Consider the following 18891-nt stretch of genomic DNA (forward strand, 5'->3'; position numbering starts at 1 on the left):
GAAATCTTCGAAACACCAGATAACTAAATGGCATCTCAACATCGAGATATAACTTGTAGCGGAGCTTAATTGGATTTTTTTCGCAGGAAATTATTATATCCTTTGAGAACCTGTATGTCATATTACAATTATTTAAAACAAGTTGAAAAGTATCAGTCGATTTTCAACAGATATATAAACTCAACCAATTTTCGTTATGAGATAAAGAATATATATTTTTTTGGAAAGTACTGAGATATATGTGAGGTACCAAATATAGTGGACCGAAGTATTCCATTGTATTATATTGAAAAAATATATTGATGTGGAAAATTTGAAGAAAATCGCACATTAATTTCCCATTTTAGGCGAATAAGAGTTTATGCAATTCTTAACATTTTTTAAAATTCCATATTCACATCAGGTATCTGATTAAGAGAAATATTCAGATTAACCAAATTTCAAAATAATTGCAAACTTTTTTCGCAAGTTATAAGAAAATCTGGAGGTTATTTCGCATTTTTATATAATTATTATTTTTTTTTTTTTTTTTTTGTTGAGGAAGTACCAGATAAAGTGGACCTATATGTTTTATCTTCATGTCAGATATTGTGTAGATGGAAATATTGAGATACGCGGAGTTTGAAAGTAATTATGTCGCTTAAATCACCAAAATACCGAAAATACACCGAAATATGGTGGCCAAAACGTGGACCTACATGACCCATTTTCAATACCAAAAGTCCTGCAGACATAATACATATTTGAGTAAAATTTTATCAACTTACTTTATTTCGTTCGGAAGCTAGAGTGATTTGCACTGACAGACAGACGCGAAATCTACTGAGAATTTTATGCTTATCAAGAATATATATATGTGCTTTGTGGATTCGAAAATGTATATTTCGAGATGTTACAAATGAAATGAAAAACTTAATACAGCCTCCATACTATTGTGGAGGGTATAAAAATGAAAAATGAGGTCAATGCTGAAATAATGGAATTATAGAGAAACAATACTGCGAATAACTCTAAATTGTTGGATTATGAGTCTGGTATCTCCAAATATAGCGGAAATCAGCGATTCACACTCATTATTTGATAATGAAATATTTTCTTGGTTCTGTAATTTCCATATCTTTCATCACACTTTTATCTTCTACTCTACAAATCCAGTTGCTCACATATAATTGTTAAACATTCAAAATGATACTACACTGGTATTTGCCAGTATTAGCATTTAAGAACATGTGTGTGTATGTGTGCGTACGTCCGTATGTGTGTTCTTATGTTTATAAACATGTAGAAGGCTATGTCATGTACATCTTATTTATGTGGGTTAACGAGCCAAAGCACATAACACTTAAAGAAAGCACAACAATCCACCTAAATAAGAGGTTTAAGACCATAAGTGCTGCTGCAAGCAGAAGAGCCAGGAGAAGAAGAAGACGCTGAAGCGAGACAAATTTAACCTCAAACAAACCGAGTAAACCAAACTATTTTGCACTTTATTACCCACAAAAACAAAATAATAACAAATGTAAACTCATACATACTAATGAACGTGTGTGTATGCGTGGGTGTGCATCTCTGTGTATGGGTGTGGGTGTGCAGGTGGGCGATGCTACTTAGAAACAATTTTACTTAAGAATTTGTCTTAGACTTGTATTCGGCCATGTGGTTGTGTGTCTGCGTTTGTTACAAATGCAAATAACACCTGCAACACCTACAGCAGGATGCACACATATGTATATATGTCTATGTGTGCTGTGCATAAATGCACATTTGTTTTTACATGTATTTATGTGCATGCATGAGCTAGTATGTTTTAAATAGTCAAATGTTCACAAATACCAACACCTGTACAAAACAAACAATCCACCTTCTGCAGATAACCGGCCATATCTAAATCTCTGTTAACATTTACTGGAAATACTATGGACTTGTATTTTACCTTGTAGACCACAAATACACCCACCCAAGAACAGACACACACACTTATACACCTACACATATTTCTTCATTGGAAAGAATGCACATGGAATGCGTGTTCTGGGGGTAATATTTGCCTTGCGAAGTCTTTGTTGCCATAACGAAATTTATATACACACAGACACACACACACACCCATGCAAATGCAAACACAAATACATATGGATGAATTTTCTCCCATATCCCAATAAATAAATACATCGGTAACAGCTGTTGCAGCGATTTTCTTTGTATTCCACGCTCGAACTACTACATGGCAGTGGGAATGATTCAATAAAAACACCCACACAAACGCACGCAGAGAAACGTATACAATTTAATTTGGAAATGTACTCTGAGTGGCCCTTAAATTCACTGTAAGACAGAATCTTGCCTTATCGGAAATTTAACATTTCAAAGGATTTGAAATAAATGCAAATTAAATAACTGGAAACGCTGATGGCGGAAATATAACAGCCTGTTCCACGATCTCGAAAGAAAATTTGTGCGAACGAAGGCTACTCACTCACTTTCGCATAAGAATGCGTTCCACTAACTTTCGTTCTTTCTTTCGCATAGCCTTACGTGATTCAGTGTTGCAAAATATTTTTTGGCAAAATTAATCGCGAAATAAGGCAAAAAAAAGCGCCAAATGTCTAATATAAACGCGAAAAAGCAGCAGTGGCTCTGTCTCAACTGACAGTTCAGTTGTAAACAAACAAATTGTAAATAAACAAACAAAATAAAATTTCTAGTGATTGTGTTCAGATTATTTGTGTTCTTAAAAAAGAAAAAAATGAATATTTCTGTAGCCCTATTTTTTATGGATGATGAGGAGGAGGTTCAAATTGTGCCACGGAGGCATTTAAGAGATGCTTCGAATTTATTTGAAGTACCTAACAACCAGTAAGTATGATTGTATTTTTACATTTTTAAAATAATAAAAAAATTATTTTTTCTAGGTTTGTGTCTTCCAGTGGTCTTCATGGGATTGCCTGCTGCTTCCAAAAATTGGCACTCCTCTGGCGAACTTAGGATTCTCCCCCATATACTCAACTATTGCCCGCAGCTGTGTAGTTTTTTCGTGCTGGAATTGAGATAATAAAAAAATATATATTTGTTGTTCACAGATTAAATTGCATTTATTATTTTTACTTACATTTTTCTTTCCATTTTCAATCAAGAAATGTTTATGTTAAAACAATTTTCCTTAATTTTTATCATTCGACAGCAAACACACAAGTGACTGATTTTGACATTTGTGTTCGCATGCGTACGAAAGAAAAAAGATAGTGGAACGCAAAATTACACTGAAACGCTTACGTTTTCGTTCGCTTTGATTTTCGTGCAAATTTTCGTTCTGATGGATTTTAGTGGAACGGAAATCAGCTGTTTGTCGTGTAAAAGTTGTGCGAACGTGTTCTTTCGACATCGTGGAACAGGCTGTTAGAAAACATTTTTGATTTCATATGAAATCTATGATATATTACTACGGAGCCACAATTAAGTGTTCCATATGCAATTCTAGAAATTTTCCAAGATTTTCTGGTTTGTATATCTGAAAAAAAAAACTCCCAATGAAAACTTTTACATGAAATGTTGTATAGGTATTCCATACCTATACCATACCATAGCCCACGAATAACAAACGAAATTAAATTCCACTGAATAGAATCTTTTGCATTTCGTTTCATTCAAACATCTTTCTTATCAGGTAAAATTTCTTTAGGTTTGGCTTATATTCCGTTAAATATGTGGACACTTCACTATGAAAAACCATAGGCTACAACCAAATGTGATCTGAATCATCGAAATAATAAACTAGCAAGTGCCCGATACATCGTCAACGGAAAGACTACCTAATTTTTTTTTAATTCGTTCCAATAGTTCATTTAAAACCTTTTAAACCCTTCACCATAGTATGAAGGGTATTATTAGTTTGTCTTTCCGTTTGTAACACCTCGAAATATACATTTTAGAAAGTACATATATTCTTTATCAGCATGCAACTCTATGCCGATTTAGCGATTTCCGTTCGTCCGTCGGTCCGTCTATCCGTCTGTGGAAATCACTATGGCTTCCGAACGAAATGAAGTAGGTTAAAATTTTACTCAAATATGTATTATTTCTGGGTCATGTAGGTCCACGTTATAGTATAGCCCCATATAATGGTACCTTCCGATATTCGGTACTTTGATGATTTTAGCTACATTATTCATCGGAATTTTTCAGACCCCACAGAGTATATATATTCCTAATCAGCATACAATTCTATGTCATTTTAGAGATTTCTGTCTGTCTGTACGTCTGAGGAAAACACTTTAGCCTCCGAGCGAAATGAAGTAAGTTGATAAGAATTTACTCAGATCTTTGGTATTGAAAATGGGCTATAAATGTCTACATTTTGACATAGCCCCCACATAACTGAACATTTAAATTTTCGGTATTTTGATGATATATTTTACACTTTTCAAAGGAAATGTTTCAAAATTGCAATTTGTGGTTCCTATGACATAAAATGGCCCAAGCAGGTTTCTCCTTATATTCCGTATTTTCCTCCTTATATTCCGTATTTTGAGGATTTTAGCGACATTATCCACCAGAGTTGGTTCAGATTTCATATTTGTAGTTCCTAATGGGTACTACAGGTCCGGGTCTTCGTGTATCTCCCAAATAATGGTACTCCTTATATTATTTTTTTATGATTTTTACGACATTATTCATCGAAATTGTATAAAATTTCGAATTTGACGTTCCTAATGAGTACTTACGTCTCTGACAGAAAATTGCCTAAGAAGGTCTACGTCTTCGAATACGGTACGGTAACTTCCTACGGTCGATATTTTTATGACATTAATTGTATTTTTCGTAGTTTTATTTTTAAATTTGCAAATTCCTTCCAAATGGAGGAGGGTATTAAAAGTTTGGCCTGACCTAACCTCTTGATCGAGAATTAGTACCATTTAATAACTGTCGAAAAACTATATTATACATTTGCAATACCATCACCAGGTGCCAACAGTGACCTCAATAAATGTTGGTAGTCCAGCTCTATACATTTATTCAGTATTAATTTTACACCATTTAGTGCTATTCGTACAAATAAAGGACGTATTTCCAAATCTTCCTCCGAATCCTCCTCCAAACATTAAAAGTTAGTACCATTTAGCACTTTTCGTACAATTACTGTACAAATTTCCGGAATCACCTCCATATCTCAATTCCAGACACCAAGAGAGACCTAAATATCAAATTTGAGGATTTCAGTACTGTTCATTCACTCAATTTCAAATTTAGTGCCTTTCGTACAAATAAAGGACGCGTTTTCAAACCACCGCCAAATCTCAATCACAGATACCATCAGTAATATAAGTATCATATTTCAGAATCTTATCTCTTTTCCTTCACCTAATACCAAATATGGTACCAATCTGTACTTTTCGTACTATTATAGGACACATTTCCAAAATCATCTCCACATATCTAGGACACACATGAACACCGAGCCTAATACCAAATTTTAGAGCTCAAACATTATCTGTCCTCCCAATACCCAATTGTATCAAATAAAGTACTAATAAATACTTTTCTCGTACTTGTCTGCCCATATCCAAAACCACCTCTTTTTCACAAACTTCTTCTAAGAGGGACCCTAATACAAAATTTCAAAGTTCAACTTAGTATCATTTTAGAACTTTTCATAACCTTTATGTTCGAATTTCCTATTGTGAAGGGGATACAACTTTTTCCACAAAAACACAGTATCCCCTTCACATATGTTTTCATATGCTAGTCCCGACCATGACCTTAAATTGCTAATTTTTTTTATGAAATTTTTATAATGATTTTTTTTTTAAGTGTTTGTTTTCTCTTTCAAGACGAGCTTAAAGATCTGAAATTTGCAGTGAAAAGGAAAGCCAGATAGACACTATCACACACTCACCACTATGCGACGCGTTTCGCCGTTGGTTAAGCGGCTCATCAGGCATATTTGATGTGGATGATGGCTTACAAGGGCCGTTCTCTGGAAAGTAGTATATATTTCGAACCTATTGCAAATTAGCATATGCGAATTATACACTAGAAACTCTCCAGGTTCGACTCAAGTTCTATTGGTAGATCTTTTTTCACAGCAACGTTTGGTTTTTTGTAGTGATGGATTTTTTGTCCACAACAACTACATTGCTTCCAATGCATACACTTGTTTTAGTGCTGCTTTAGGAAGACGGTTAATGGCTCTGAACGTAGAGACGGCAACTTCTAGTTGGCTGCACACAGAGGTCCGCGGTTCAAATCCCACAGCCAGGCTCGGCTGAATTTTTGAGTTTTGCCTTGTTTTTTTTTTTTTTTTTTTTTGATCTACTGTTCTCTTTCCTTAAGTAAGGCTCATATAATTTTTAAAGTCACAAGGAAATATTTTATTTCACCATTTTTGTTTTGCCAAAAAAAGGGATTCATGCATATCATATTTTTCACAAAATACTGCATAGCCACACTTAAAATGTCCCTTTTGCCGAACGTACATAAATCTTGCACCATAACCCTACGTAGCGTACGGTGTGCACAAAACCACAAATATATATGACTGCTGTCTTAGCTTTTATTTGTGGCTTTCTTTATTTGCTTTTTCATCTTCTAATAAAATGTTATGCACTTCAAAACAAATATTTAAGACTTCTTTGCTTGTCTTTTGTTGCCATTTAATACAAAAAAAAAAGAACCACCAGCCAACCAACCACTGGGATATGAGAGGGCACTGAGTGTGCTCTGCAGACGGCACAAAAAAGCGACACAGATCAAAATATATATGTCTAAGCGACGGACGGACGGTCGGACGGACAGCGTTGATATGAGAGCACATGTGAGCACGGCATTACATCCTTAACAACCTCTTTAGAAAATCTCTATGATTTCCTTCCCTTTGCATTTCCTGTGTGCTCGCTCATGTTAAATGCACATGTGTGAGTGTATGTGTGTGTGTGTGTGTGCGTTCGTGCTTCTCAGAACATGACTACATGAATGAATACAAATCTATTTTAGATGTCTGCTGCAAAAAGATGGGCGAACATGGGTGTGCGTCTGTGTGCGTGTGAAGAGCCAAGATTTTGCCATGAAATCTTTAAATGTTTATTTTGTTAAGATCGTTATTTGAGTACGTGCAACGTCCAAAACATGTGTATGTGTGTGTGTGCGCGTTTATGTTGCTGCCATTACCTTGTAACCCCCGTATTTCTTTCCTACTGGCTTACCAATGCAAGAGGCGAAGAAAGATCTCAAGTAGCAAAAGGAAACGAAGCTGCTTCTTGTTGCCATGGCATTTCAACGTCACTCACTTCGTTTTTGTGCTCAGCTACCAACCGAAAGTAAAGTGGAAAATCATAAACCAACCAGCAAAGGTTTTTGTGGTTTGTACTTTTATACACTCTGTCATGTGTAGAGGTTAGTTTGTTTATCATTGTGTATGAGTGTGTGTGTCCGTCTGTGTGCCTCTCTACTGATAGTGGATAGTTTGTCAAATGTTATAATATTCACACTCACTTTTTGTTTGCCTAAAGTATCTGTGGTTTCCTTAACCCATATTTTTGCATTCCTCTCTTTTCGTTGCAGCATTGAGATAATTTTTTTGTTACATTTTTTGGTTTTTTGTTTCTCCTTTTTTTTTGGTGCGTTTAGCAAATTAAACTATAGTTTGTTAAATTTATTCTCCTTCAACAAAAGTAAAAATTGTATTCTTTCAAAACTTCCTCTTTTTCTTCCTCTTCTTGCCGTGCAAACCACATTCTAGTGTTTGACTTTGGATTACAAAATAAGAAAGTATGAACATGGCTCAGAGTTTCGAGATGATTACTTTGTAATTATTTTGGAATATGGGTTCTTTTGAAGAAAAGTTTATGGTTAAACAAAATAATTGGTTGCACTTTATTTGGTTATGTCCAATGAACATGTTGTTGTTATTTTATGGGGATGTACCGTAAATTGAAGAGAGAAGGAAGTTTGAAGATATTGTTACATTCTAATTTTTGTTGAAACAAGGAGGATATGCAATTGAAACGATATTGTTGGATGAAGGTTAAAATGTTAAATTTCGTAGTCTAAGATGTTGTTATGGGAAAGTATTCGAAAATTTAATAGGAATTATTAAATTGTTTTTTTTTATATATATTTGAAATAATACATTTAATAGTAAGTACAATTTTATGTCAGACTTTTGAAATCATGTCCGCATTATTAATTGTAGAATATTCGGCATCGAGATACTAATGCAAAGTTAGGTCCTAATTATCAAGGATTTTTCCAGGAGTTATTCGTTCATAAAAACTCCGCCATAAAATGGAGGTACATACAATTTTTCATTTCTTTTGAAACATCTCAAAATGTTCTTTGAGCCCCAAAAAATCACATATATTTATAAAAGCATGCTATTAGACACGAAAGATATGTCGGTCTGTATGTTATTATTATTTTATAGACGCAAAACTTTTTCCATAACGTTTATTATGTAATAGACCCCATATAACGACATTAAAGTATGTTAACATGTTGAACCCCTCTTTGCCAAAAAGTTTAATTTCGTGTCACTATTTGGAAAAGCTCCGTCATATAAGTGCCGAATTCGAGGATTTTCATGGCTTTAGACATATTTTTCAACCAAGTTAGTTCTATCATGGGGTTTCACATCCTTATCTGAAATAAACAATTTTTCCTGGTCCGTATAAGTCCATTATTTGTTACAGTCCAAGAAATAATCACATTTTCCAATATTTGCCATTTTGAGTGTTAATTTGGATTATCTATCAATAAAAATTTGACCTAAATTTTGTTTTAAATATTGCAGTAATATCATAAGTCCCATATGGCATTAACAACAGATTTTAGATGTTTTTGAGGGCGTGGACACACCTTCATGGTCCCCATAGAATGGCATCCGCCTATTATTGGCATTTTAAAGGCATAAGTCACATTTTTCAATTATATCTATTTCTATTCGGTATTTTAAGATTCATAACTGATAAAAAATAAATAAATTTTAAAAGGCGAAGTATTAAAAGGCACTGTTATGTCGCACAGGTAACACTATTCCCAAATTGTGGGGTACTGAGAACAAACGATTTGTCCAAAACTTAAATTGTCACAAAGTAAAGGACACCGACATGCACAATTTGTTCAGTTTTACAACATTTTTTAATCAGAACTTCATACATCGTAATTTTATTAAATGAAAGCAAAAATATGGGAAATAGCATTAAATTTTAGAATAAGTATAGACTTGTTCGAATTGGTCACCTTTGACACAAACGGCCAATGAAACCGTCATACGCTGCTCGATTGTTGTTCTGCGGTATTTTGGCCCGTTCCCGTCAAAGCGCTTGCTTGAGGTGATCGACACTTTGGTATTTTTTAGTGGCAACCTTGCTTTCGAAAATACTCCAGACACAATAGTCCAAGGGATTGGTATCCGAAGATTTTGGTGGCCATTGTGCCACAATTTAAAAACATTTTGTAACCTTAAATTTTAAAACCGTTTGGTACATAAAAAACACTCATTGTCATTCCACATTTCTAGCTCATTCGGTTTATCAAATACAAAGTATTCAATTTTTGAACATTTCGTACCCTTTTAGTATGAATATCAAAAAAATCGGCCAAAAACCAGAATGTACCAATTCTTAGAAAATCCGCACTATTTCATATCATTTCATTTTTAGGAATCTGCTCTAAAAATCTAGAATGTTATTCTTAAAAACACAGTTTTAGTATATTTTTTTTTGATTCATTTCGTACACTTTTTGTACCGATTTCCACTCACGCTATCGTTTTAGACCCCGTTATTGGCAAAACTATCTTAATTTTACATTTCCTAATACCAACTTTACTTATAAAAGAAACGTTTGGTCTTTTTTTAAATTTAATTTCTCTGAGCATTTAAGCTTCATTTGACAATCCTACATTCAAATTTTCAGAATTCAGAAATGAAATGGAATTGCTAAAACCGTCAGTTTAAATTAAAATATTTGTCAGAGAGGTGTCTATTTTCGCATGTCGACCCACTCTCACAAAATAAAATATGACCGATAATCGAATTTGGCAATGTTCACAATATATAATAATTTTAATGTCTTCATATGTGTATATACTTTATATACATTTACACGGTTTAATTTTAAAAGAATCATCCTGCAAAAAAAAAACTCTCTCATCTATAATTTTTTCCCCAACCTCCCATCCTCCTTGTACATAAATATATGCACATATAAATTCTTCATTATCACATCGTATATTATGTAAACTAAAGACTTGACACGATGTTCACATGTGTATACATGTATGTGTCTACACATAGCTTGCAGTCCAACAGCTATAGTTACTGCATTAGCTGGTGCTAATATCGTAAAGCATTTTGTTATGGCGTTTCCGTGCCGGAAATGCTAACAATTCATAAATTGTTTGTCAGTTGTTGTTTTTGTTGTGGCAGTTGTAATTTTGCTTGTTCAACCTCTTATTGTTCTCTTAGTGATATTGTATGTCCGTCCAACTGTCTGCCCGACCGCCTGACAGCCAGTTAATTTATCCTTTTGACTTTCAGTCTGTCAGTCAGTCAGTCAGTGAGAGAAAGACAGACAAGCCGTCAGTCAAGCTGTCTACCCGTTGCATGTGTCTATTCATATGCTGAGTTTATGAGAGTTGGCATTTTGTGTTAATGTTAAGTTTTATTGTTGCATCATAATGGGTTTTAGCTGTTTAAAAACATTGAAATGCTCCCCCTGTCCTTGGATATGTCTCTCTCTCTCTTTCTCTTTTCCATAATCTCCCTCTCTTACGCTCTTCTATGCATAGTAATGAAGAATATTTCATATTTTTATAGAAATTGCAATTTAAAGCCCTTTACCATTCAACTGGGATTCGGGTGTGCGTGTGTGTGTGCGAGACTGTGTATGGGTGGGTGACTGAGTGAGTGAGAGAGATAGTTTAGGTATACCGCATCGTGGCATAGTTAAGGACAAAACCATTCATGTGAGCCTGTATGCATAGATGTCTGTAAAAAAGTGTGCCCTTAACATGAAAACAATTTAATTTCCCGCCGGGAAACCACTAAAGCGAACAGCGGAGTATAGGGTTTCCCATATACGATAGACGACTCCAGGGAAGCCAGATAACAATTTGTAATTACTTCGCTCTACTTTTTTTTCGTTTAATGCAATGATGAGTGAGTGGATGCTGGGAAATGAGGTGCGACATGGTTATCCACCGAAAAGGTGAAGGACAACACAAAGAAGAAGGAGAAGTCGAAGGAGCACAGAAGTACAAAGAAAGAAATCAAATAAATGAACTCATTATACATGAAGGGTGGTATAGTTAATTTTTTTGCTTTGTTTTTGCTTTCACTTTCTTGTGCTCATTGTAATGATAATAGAATACTAATCGTGTGTGAAAGGACCATAAATGATGAAGGAGCCAAATGAAACCGCATCGCACAAAACCATAGGAGATGATTGTTGTTGTGGCGGTGGTGGCAGTGGAGTGGCTAGGTGGGATGGGCAATAATACAACCCAACAAAAATAAAATATCGACGCTAATGAGTGTGACGTTAAAGTTAATTATAATTATTGGGTCAATGGAAAAGTAGCTGATAAGGAAGGATCTCATACCAGGGGCCGGTGTTAATGTTACATCACTATAAAATAATTATTGTTGTTTTTTTTTCTTTCCTGTTTTGAACAAAGGCGATTGAAGGACAATAATGCCAGCGATAAGTACACATAAGTATTATCGTAATCAATGTCAGCCAAATGTCAATTCAAGTTATTATTTGAAATGTTGATATTTTGAAAGGTACTTAGCTTAAAGCTGGCGTGAAAATGCAATAAAATCAAATGGATAGAAATGCGTATTCTTTTCACCGTAAAAAAGAATCATCTTTTGGGAAGAAGTTGTTATTCCGGGTAATGTAAGGTGACCATTTTCAATAGATATTGGGGTTCTCGATTGTACAAAAGTGCTTGATTAGATATTGATAAAATTGAAGAGAGGCTGACGTTGAAACAAAATCAACGCATAACTTCAGATTTGAATGGACTTATGGTAATTCGAAGTTCTGATTTCTTTAATGGAGGTACGAGGGAGTTTCAGAGGGAGGGCGTTTTTTGTATGTATTTTGGACGTATGAGGGTGTTTTGGAGGAAGGGAGTGTTTTATATCAATATCAAATATCAACCATAGTACGGAGGGTATATTAAGTTTGTCATTCCGTTTGTAACACCTCGAAATATGATTTAACACCCCAAAAAGAATGTATATTCTTGATCAGCATAAAATTCTATTAGTGATGTCCGTCCGTCTTACCTTCCATCCGTCTGTGGAAATCATTCCAGCTTTCGAACGAATTTAAATAGGTTGATAAATTTTTGCTCAAATATGTGGCTGTTTTGCAGGACTTTTAGTAATGCAAATAGGATATGTAGGTCCCATTTTGGTATAACCCCCATATAACGGTACCTCGTTATATTCGGTATTTTGGTGATTTAAGAAACATTATTCACCGAAATTGTTTAAAAATTCATAATGTAAGTTCATAGTACCTACTACTACAGCCTGCGACAGAAAATTGTCTATACATGTCCACGTTCTCGTATATCCCCCATATAATTGCACTCCCTATTATGATAAAACTTGTTGGTGCCAACCTTGCTTTCCAAAATACTGCAGACACAATAGTCCAACGGATTGGTATCCGGAGATTTTGATGGCCATTGTGCGCTGCAAATGAAGCTAGGAACCTCATTTTGTAATCATTCTTGAATGCGCGTGCTGAGTGCGTGATGGTGCTGAGCCCTGTTGGAATGTCCAAGGTCGGTAGCCAAAATGTTTGCGTGCCCAAGGCTTAAACACACCCTCCAGATTTTTTTTCGCGATAATATTCGGCATTTATTCTGATGTCACGGTCGATTAATACGGGCGGAGAGCGACCATCGGCTGTTATGGCGGCTCACACCATCACCATGGCCGGCGCTTGAGTTCTGGTGGCAAACCGAAGGTGCACATTTTCAACTGACCCCTTTGGCAAAGAACACGATTATTTTGTTTGTTTACAAACTGCTGGACAACGAATATTTTCTCATCGGAGAAAACCAAATTCGGCAGATCACCACTTTCGGCCAAGCGAAGCAACTCTTTAGCTCTTTTGAGTTGACGAGTGGCTTAGAAATGACAGCAGTTTGAAGTTGGTTGCAGTTTTTTCATTTCACCCTGCATATATATTTTTAATATCTAAATTCCCTGCGAATGGTGGAGGGTATCCAGCTTTTTTACTTTATCTTCGGCGTGAGACATCAGTCATTCTTTCAAAGTCTTGTAGAAATATGCATTCTAAATCCTTCCGGCACTGTGCAAAAAATATAAGAGAAAATTCCAAATTCCATTTTATTATGAATTAGCACACATCAGCCATAAAATTTGCGATTAAGAAATTATTTAAAGCGAAATATTGAACTGAAGTTCCGCATTGGCTAAAAATTAAACCATTTGGTTTTTGGCAACAAATTTGAAGCTCGAGGCAATTCGAGACTATTTTAGTAGATTTCGGCTTCATATAGGTATGTTTTGCCATATTTTGGCCCCGAAGTGTTGTTTAGGTAGACCTTCATTCCAGCAGTAATGACAACTTTTTGTTCATTGGTGTTATATTTTATACGAACACACAATTTTAGCTGGATCCTATCCAAATAGAAACATCGAAACTGTAAAATATGCCATGTTGAAATTTATGATAACAGAAAACTACGAAGATAATAGTAGAAAATTTGAAATTCGAAAATTTTGCTATTTCACTCTTAATTATAAAAAAAAAAAAAAAAAATAATGGAAATATGTGACTATGATGTAGAGTATAAACATGTTTGAAATAAACAGATATTAAGGGGTTGACGTTAAATTTTTTAAGTATTTAAAATTGAAAACAAAAATAAACAGCATTTATCACCAGAATACTTAAATTCCCAACATTTATCAAAATTGCTCTACTTTCTCCTTGTCTTGATAATACCACAATAGTTTCAAGATTATTTCATTTTTGCTTTTGTAGTTTTTAACTGTTGACAATGATAGCCCATTATTTGTTGTAATTCGCATTTTATTCTCGCACTTCCCCCCATTTCAGGCTTTGTTTTTCTATTTCGTTGTAGTTTTCTTGTTTTTACAGTTACGTTATTTCATTTCAGTACGAAAACAAAATCTCCCAGAGACTGTTTCAAGGATTGTTTCATATATTTAGTTGTTAAATGTCCCAGGATTAGAGGCTTGAGATGAAATAAATAATTTTGCAATAAAAATTGCCACATAGTCTCCCTCGCATTTCAGTGTGGTAAGAGGGTGCGTATGTTTTATGTCAACAATGGTGTAGCAAATACGCCTGAATTTAATGGATGACATGAACATATGTGGAATTAATTGTGTATTAAAAATGAACATAAATATTGACAAATTAAAAATAAAACAAAGGTCGTTATGGGTGACATTTCTTGAATTTATTTTGGTGAAAAAAAATATTTTTGGTATTTTAGAAATATTCTTCATATTTTTGAGAATAATCCAACACTGAACTATTTACGTTTACATTTGTGGTCCATTTGCAAATCAGAGTACGAATTAACGTGTGCTTGTAATTATTGCATCAGTTTTTTTAGCAGTACTGAATTCAATAATATTGTCCTCCATTGCGTTATGTCAATTTGATTTTCTCGTTCTTGTTTGTGTCCACCTCTTTCGTTCTGTTTTAATAGCATCTTGTACAAATCCTGTTTAGCAGTTGCCTCAGATAGAAACACCACACATCTGTTGGTTACAGTTTCAATTTTGATTTGATTCTTTTAGCTCGAAAATGAGAGTTTGGTCTAATGTAAGTGTTGTGTTATACTGACGATAATTTCTATAAAATAATATCTACCATGGTTTTTAGGGGCCACGACCTAAGAAAAAGCGACAACATTAAGTAATTCAAAGGATTTTCCTTATCTAGAAGCTAACTAGATCTAGATAGTTCCTAGAAAATCTTGAAACTATTTGCTTTCCTCGGGTGCACATGATAACTATCTAATTAAATGTCCGTGTCGCAGTGGCCGAAAAATGACTTGTGAGCTGAACATATCGCAATATTTCATTCGGCAAATATTAAAAATGAGCTCGGGGTAAAGCCATTAAATTTCCAAAAAGTGCAAGAAATTTCACCACAACAGAAAGAAAATTGATTCAAAAGAGCTAAAGAGTTGCTTTGCTTGGCCGAAAGTGGTGAACTGCCGAATTTGATTTTCTCCGATGAGAAAACATTCGTTATTCAGCAGTTTGTAAACTAAGGAGGGCAGCTGAAATTGTGCACCTTCGGTAGGCCATCAGAACTTAATCGCCGGACATGGTGATGGTGTGGGCCGCAATAACAGCCGATGGTCGCTTTCCGCTCGTATTAATCGACCGTGGCATCAGAATAAATGCCGAATATTATCGCGAAAATTTTCTGGAGGATTTTTTAAAGCCTTGGACACGCAATTATTTTGGCCGCAGACCTTGGACATTCCAACAGGACTCAGCACCATCGAACTCAGCACGCGCGACCCAAGAATGGTTACAAAATGAGTTTCCTCGCTTCATTTTCAGCGCACAATGGCCACCAAAATCTCCGGATATCAATCCGTTGGACTATTGCGTCTGGAGTATTTTGGAAAGCAAGGTTGGCACCTCAAGCAAGCGCTTCACCGGGAATGGGCCAAAATACCGCAGAGCAACATTCGGGCAGCGTGTGACGGTTTCATTGGCAGTTTTAAGGCCAATTCGAACAAATCTAACCATATTCAAAAATTTGACACTATTTTCGAAATTTTTTGCTTTCGTTCAATAACATTTAAAAAATGTTTTTTTTTTTTTTTTCTCAACCTGTATTTTTAGCACTCCGCCCAACAAAGATAAAAATTAATAAAATGAAACGTAAATCGCCGCAGATACAACCGGAATCCTTTGTTACATCCAAGTTTCTAGGGAGAATCTGTACTTGCAAATAATTTACACCAATATTCTATGGTCTCCACATAGCTTTTCCTCTCGAATTTAAATCTCATGAATGTTTCAAAGATATTCGAAGAAAAAAAATCATTTATAGGTAGACCTTTTGATTAAAAACTACAAACATTTCCATTAAACCGCGTTTACAATTCACCCCGGCGAGATCAAAAATACACGTCCGATCGTCGACCAGATTAAGGTCAAAATATAATTAAATTTTTTTGGAGATGAACGAAACATTTTTAGTGATTGAAATGGACCAAAAACTCCAGGAGTAACATTTCAACATATCAAAAGACACGGAAGTTTGCATGAGGTTAGATATTTGGACAGAGGAACGTAATAAATGAGTCGAAAATTGCAATGATTGTTGTAAAAAGTCAGATTATATAGCCAATATATTATTGTCTTGTAGAGTATCATATGGTCGGCACAAATATTAATTTTGCTTACTTTTTCAATTTTAAAGTTATACGTTAAATTTCCACATAAATGAGAATAACTAATACTGTCGGATGATAAAAATATCTTGTTCAAGTCAAAATCTGAAAAAGCTGGTTTATGTGTTGAACAATATTTTATTCCTGTATTGGATCTGTATAGAGTATATATTGGACCTTCGTAGGCAAAACTTTTTCTATAAAAATATAGTCCACCATGGTTTTTGTTAGGAGAGCACCTATTGATTATTTTCTTTCTTCAAACCATTTATCTTCCCAAAAATCCCATCGTTTGTCTTTTGCCATTGACATTATTTTTCAAATAGTGTCCGATTAGCATTTGCATTGTTATCAAACTCGTAATTTATTTAAATGTAATTTCTCTCCTTTTCTCTCTCTCTTCCACTCCCCAAAATATCTCATGAGATGTACAGTTTTTCTTGATAACTATTTGAAAATTCCCCAGTGTATGCTTTATTTCAATTTATTCCTTCTTTACTTTCTAATGTCTTCATAAGTCTGTCTGTATTTTTCCATATGTTTGTGTGGATGTGTGTGTTTGTTGAGTATATTTCTGACCATGTGTTGATAGAATTTCCTGAAGAAGAAGAAAAACACAAACTCGTTTCGTGTTTAGTTTAAACTTGCTCATGTCGTCGTCAGTGGTGGTGTTGATGTTGGTGTTGGTGCTGGTTGGCATAAATAGTTTATAAAAGACAAAATAAATACACTTGCTGTATATAATTTTTAATTAGATTCTTTTGGAATAAATGAGAATGTGTGCATCTGGGTGTGAGTGTGTGTGTTCTGTGTTTGTTGTTGTTTTGGGATGTCATTACGAGATTTTCAATCTTTTTCTTTAATTAAAAAACTATTGTGTTTCGATGTTAGTTGTTCGTCGTCCGTTTGCTTCTCAGTTCGCCAGGATGTATAACGAATATTGCCATTGGCCAGCATTGGATTATTGCAGCAATAGACCACAAAAACAAATGAGTTTATTAAATCTTTAAGGAAAAACAAAACTGTCTATTCTAGTTTATTGTGCGGTGGAAAACTGCAATTTTTCGTATGTGTTTTGAAATTTATTTTACTTTTTTTCCTTTTTCGTTATCTCAAATGTGTTAATCTCAAGTTCCCCTTATTTTACAATATGTCCTTTACACAAACGTTTTTAGTTGTGGGGCTATGCGAGAGAAAACAAAAAACACAACAACAGCGAAATAAGTTTTGAGGCAACACAACAATCATAAACGTATGTGGCATCGCAACCATGTTAGCTATCTGTAGATGGGTCTGTTGGCGCTGCTGCTGTTGTTAGTTTCGTTGAGCTGTGGCGGATAACGTCGTAAAATTTTACTAGTTGAAATTTATGATATTGTTAAGCAAATATGAAAGGATTCATGCAAACAAGTTTATACCTTTTTTGCCGGGGCGTTTTGAGGAACTATGCACAAAAGTTTCAGCTCACAAATGTTGCTGATGTTGTTACTATTGTTGCTGTTTCTGCTGCCGCTGCTGTTATGCATATAGAACGAGTTTATCAAAAAGTTGGCCGTCAGAGTGGGAGTTTAAAGGCAAAATAAATGTTCTTTGTTTTTTTTTTTTGTTTTTGTTAGCTGGTTTTAAATAAATAAAAACATTTTGTAGCAGAACGGACTTCAATTAAAAATAATTGGATTTTAATGACTTTATTTGTTGCTATTGTAAACTAATAACTTCTTCTGGTCAAACAGCAACAAAAATGGGGGAGAGCAATGTAAAACGTAGCGTTGTTTTTTTTTTTTTCAAATATTCAAATTGTTTTCCAAGGCCTAGAAACAGGTAACAATAAATTGAAACTATTTTTTAATTGTTGCTTAGGGACATTTCAATTTCGAAATAACAATAAGAATTTATGGCGAAAATTGTGAAGTACAGGGTGAGATGAAAAAACGGCAACCAATTTCAGACTGCTGTCATTTCTAAACCACTCGTCCGACAACTGTTAAAATTATTCCAGTGACAGCTCATTATATTGGCTACAAGCATACAAAAGCTTTTTGGTGAGAATTTTCCAGAAATAAAGTTATTCGCGATGGGATTCGAGCGTGATAGTGTGATTTCTTTATATTTGGCTGGAAAACCACAAACGGCTATCGTTAGAGCACTCCAGCATTTATTTAAGCCTTGAGGACACAAACATTTTGGCCGCAGACCTTGGACATTCCAACAGGACTCAGCACGCGCCACCCAGAAATAGTTACAAAATGAGGTTCCTCGCTTCATTTCCAGCGCACAATGGCCACCAAAATCTCCGGATACCAATCTGTTGGTCTATTGTGCCTGGAGTATTTTGGAAAGCAAGGTTGGCACTAAAAAATACCAAAGTGTCGATCACCTCAAGTAAGCGTTTCGCAGGAAATATGCCAAAATACCGCAGAGCAACATTTGGGCAGCGTGTGACGGTTTCATTGG

At 34.9% G+C, this 18891-nt stretch overlaps 1 protein-coding gene and 1 long non-coding RNA gene across 2 annotated transcripts in view; both read right to left on the minus strand.

The window, feature by feature from the left end:
• LOC101895461 (uncharacterized) overlaps positions 1 to 18891 on the minus strand; it is a 122775-nt gene that overhangs the window by 30786 nt on the left and 73098 nt on the right. The window lies entirely within an intron of this gene.
• On the minus strand, positions 2793 to 3398 carry LOC131800615 (uncharacterized). The gene is made up of 2 exons (XR_009341469.1): positions 3110 to 3398; positions 2793 to 3037 (listed from the first exon to the last, which is right to left on the minus strand). It is a non-coding gene; the product is annotated as an uncharacterized LOC131800615 (long non-coding RNA).

This window comes from Musca domestica, unplaced genomic scaffold (genome assembly GCF_030504385.1).
Source record: "Musca domestica strain aabys unplaced genomic scaffold, Musca_domestica.polishedcontigs.V.1.1 12, whole genome shotgun sequence".
In the NCBI taxonomy this organism is placed as follows: Eukaryota; Metazoa; Arthropoda; class Insecta; order Diptera; family Muscidae; genus Musca; species Musca domestica.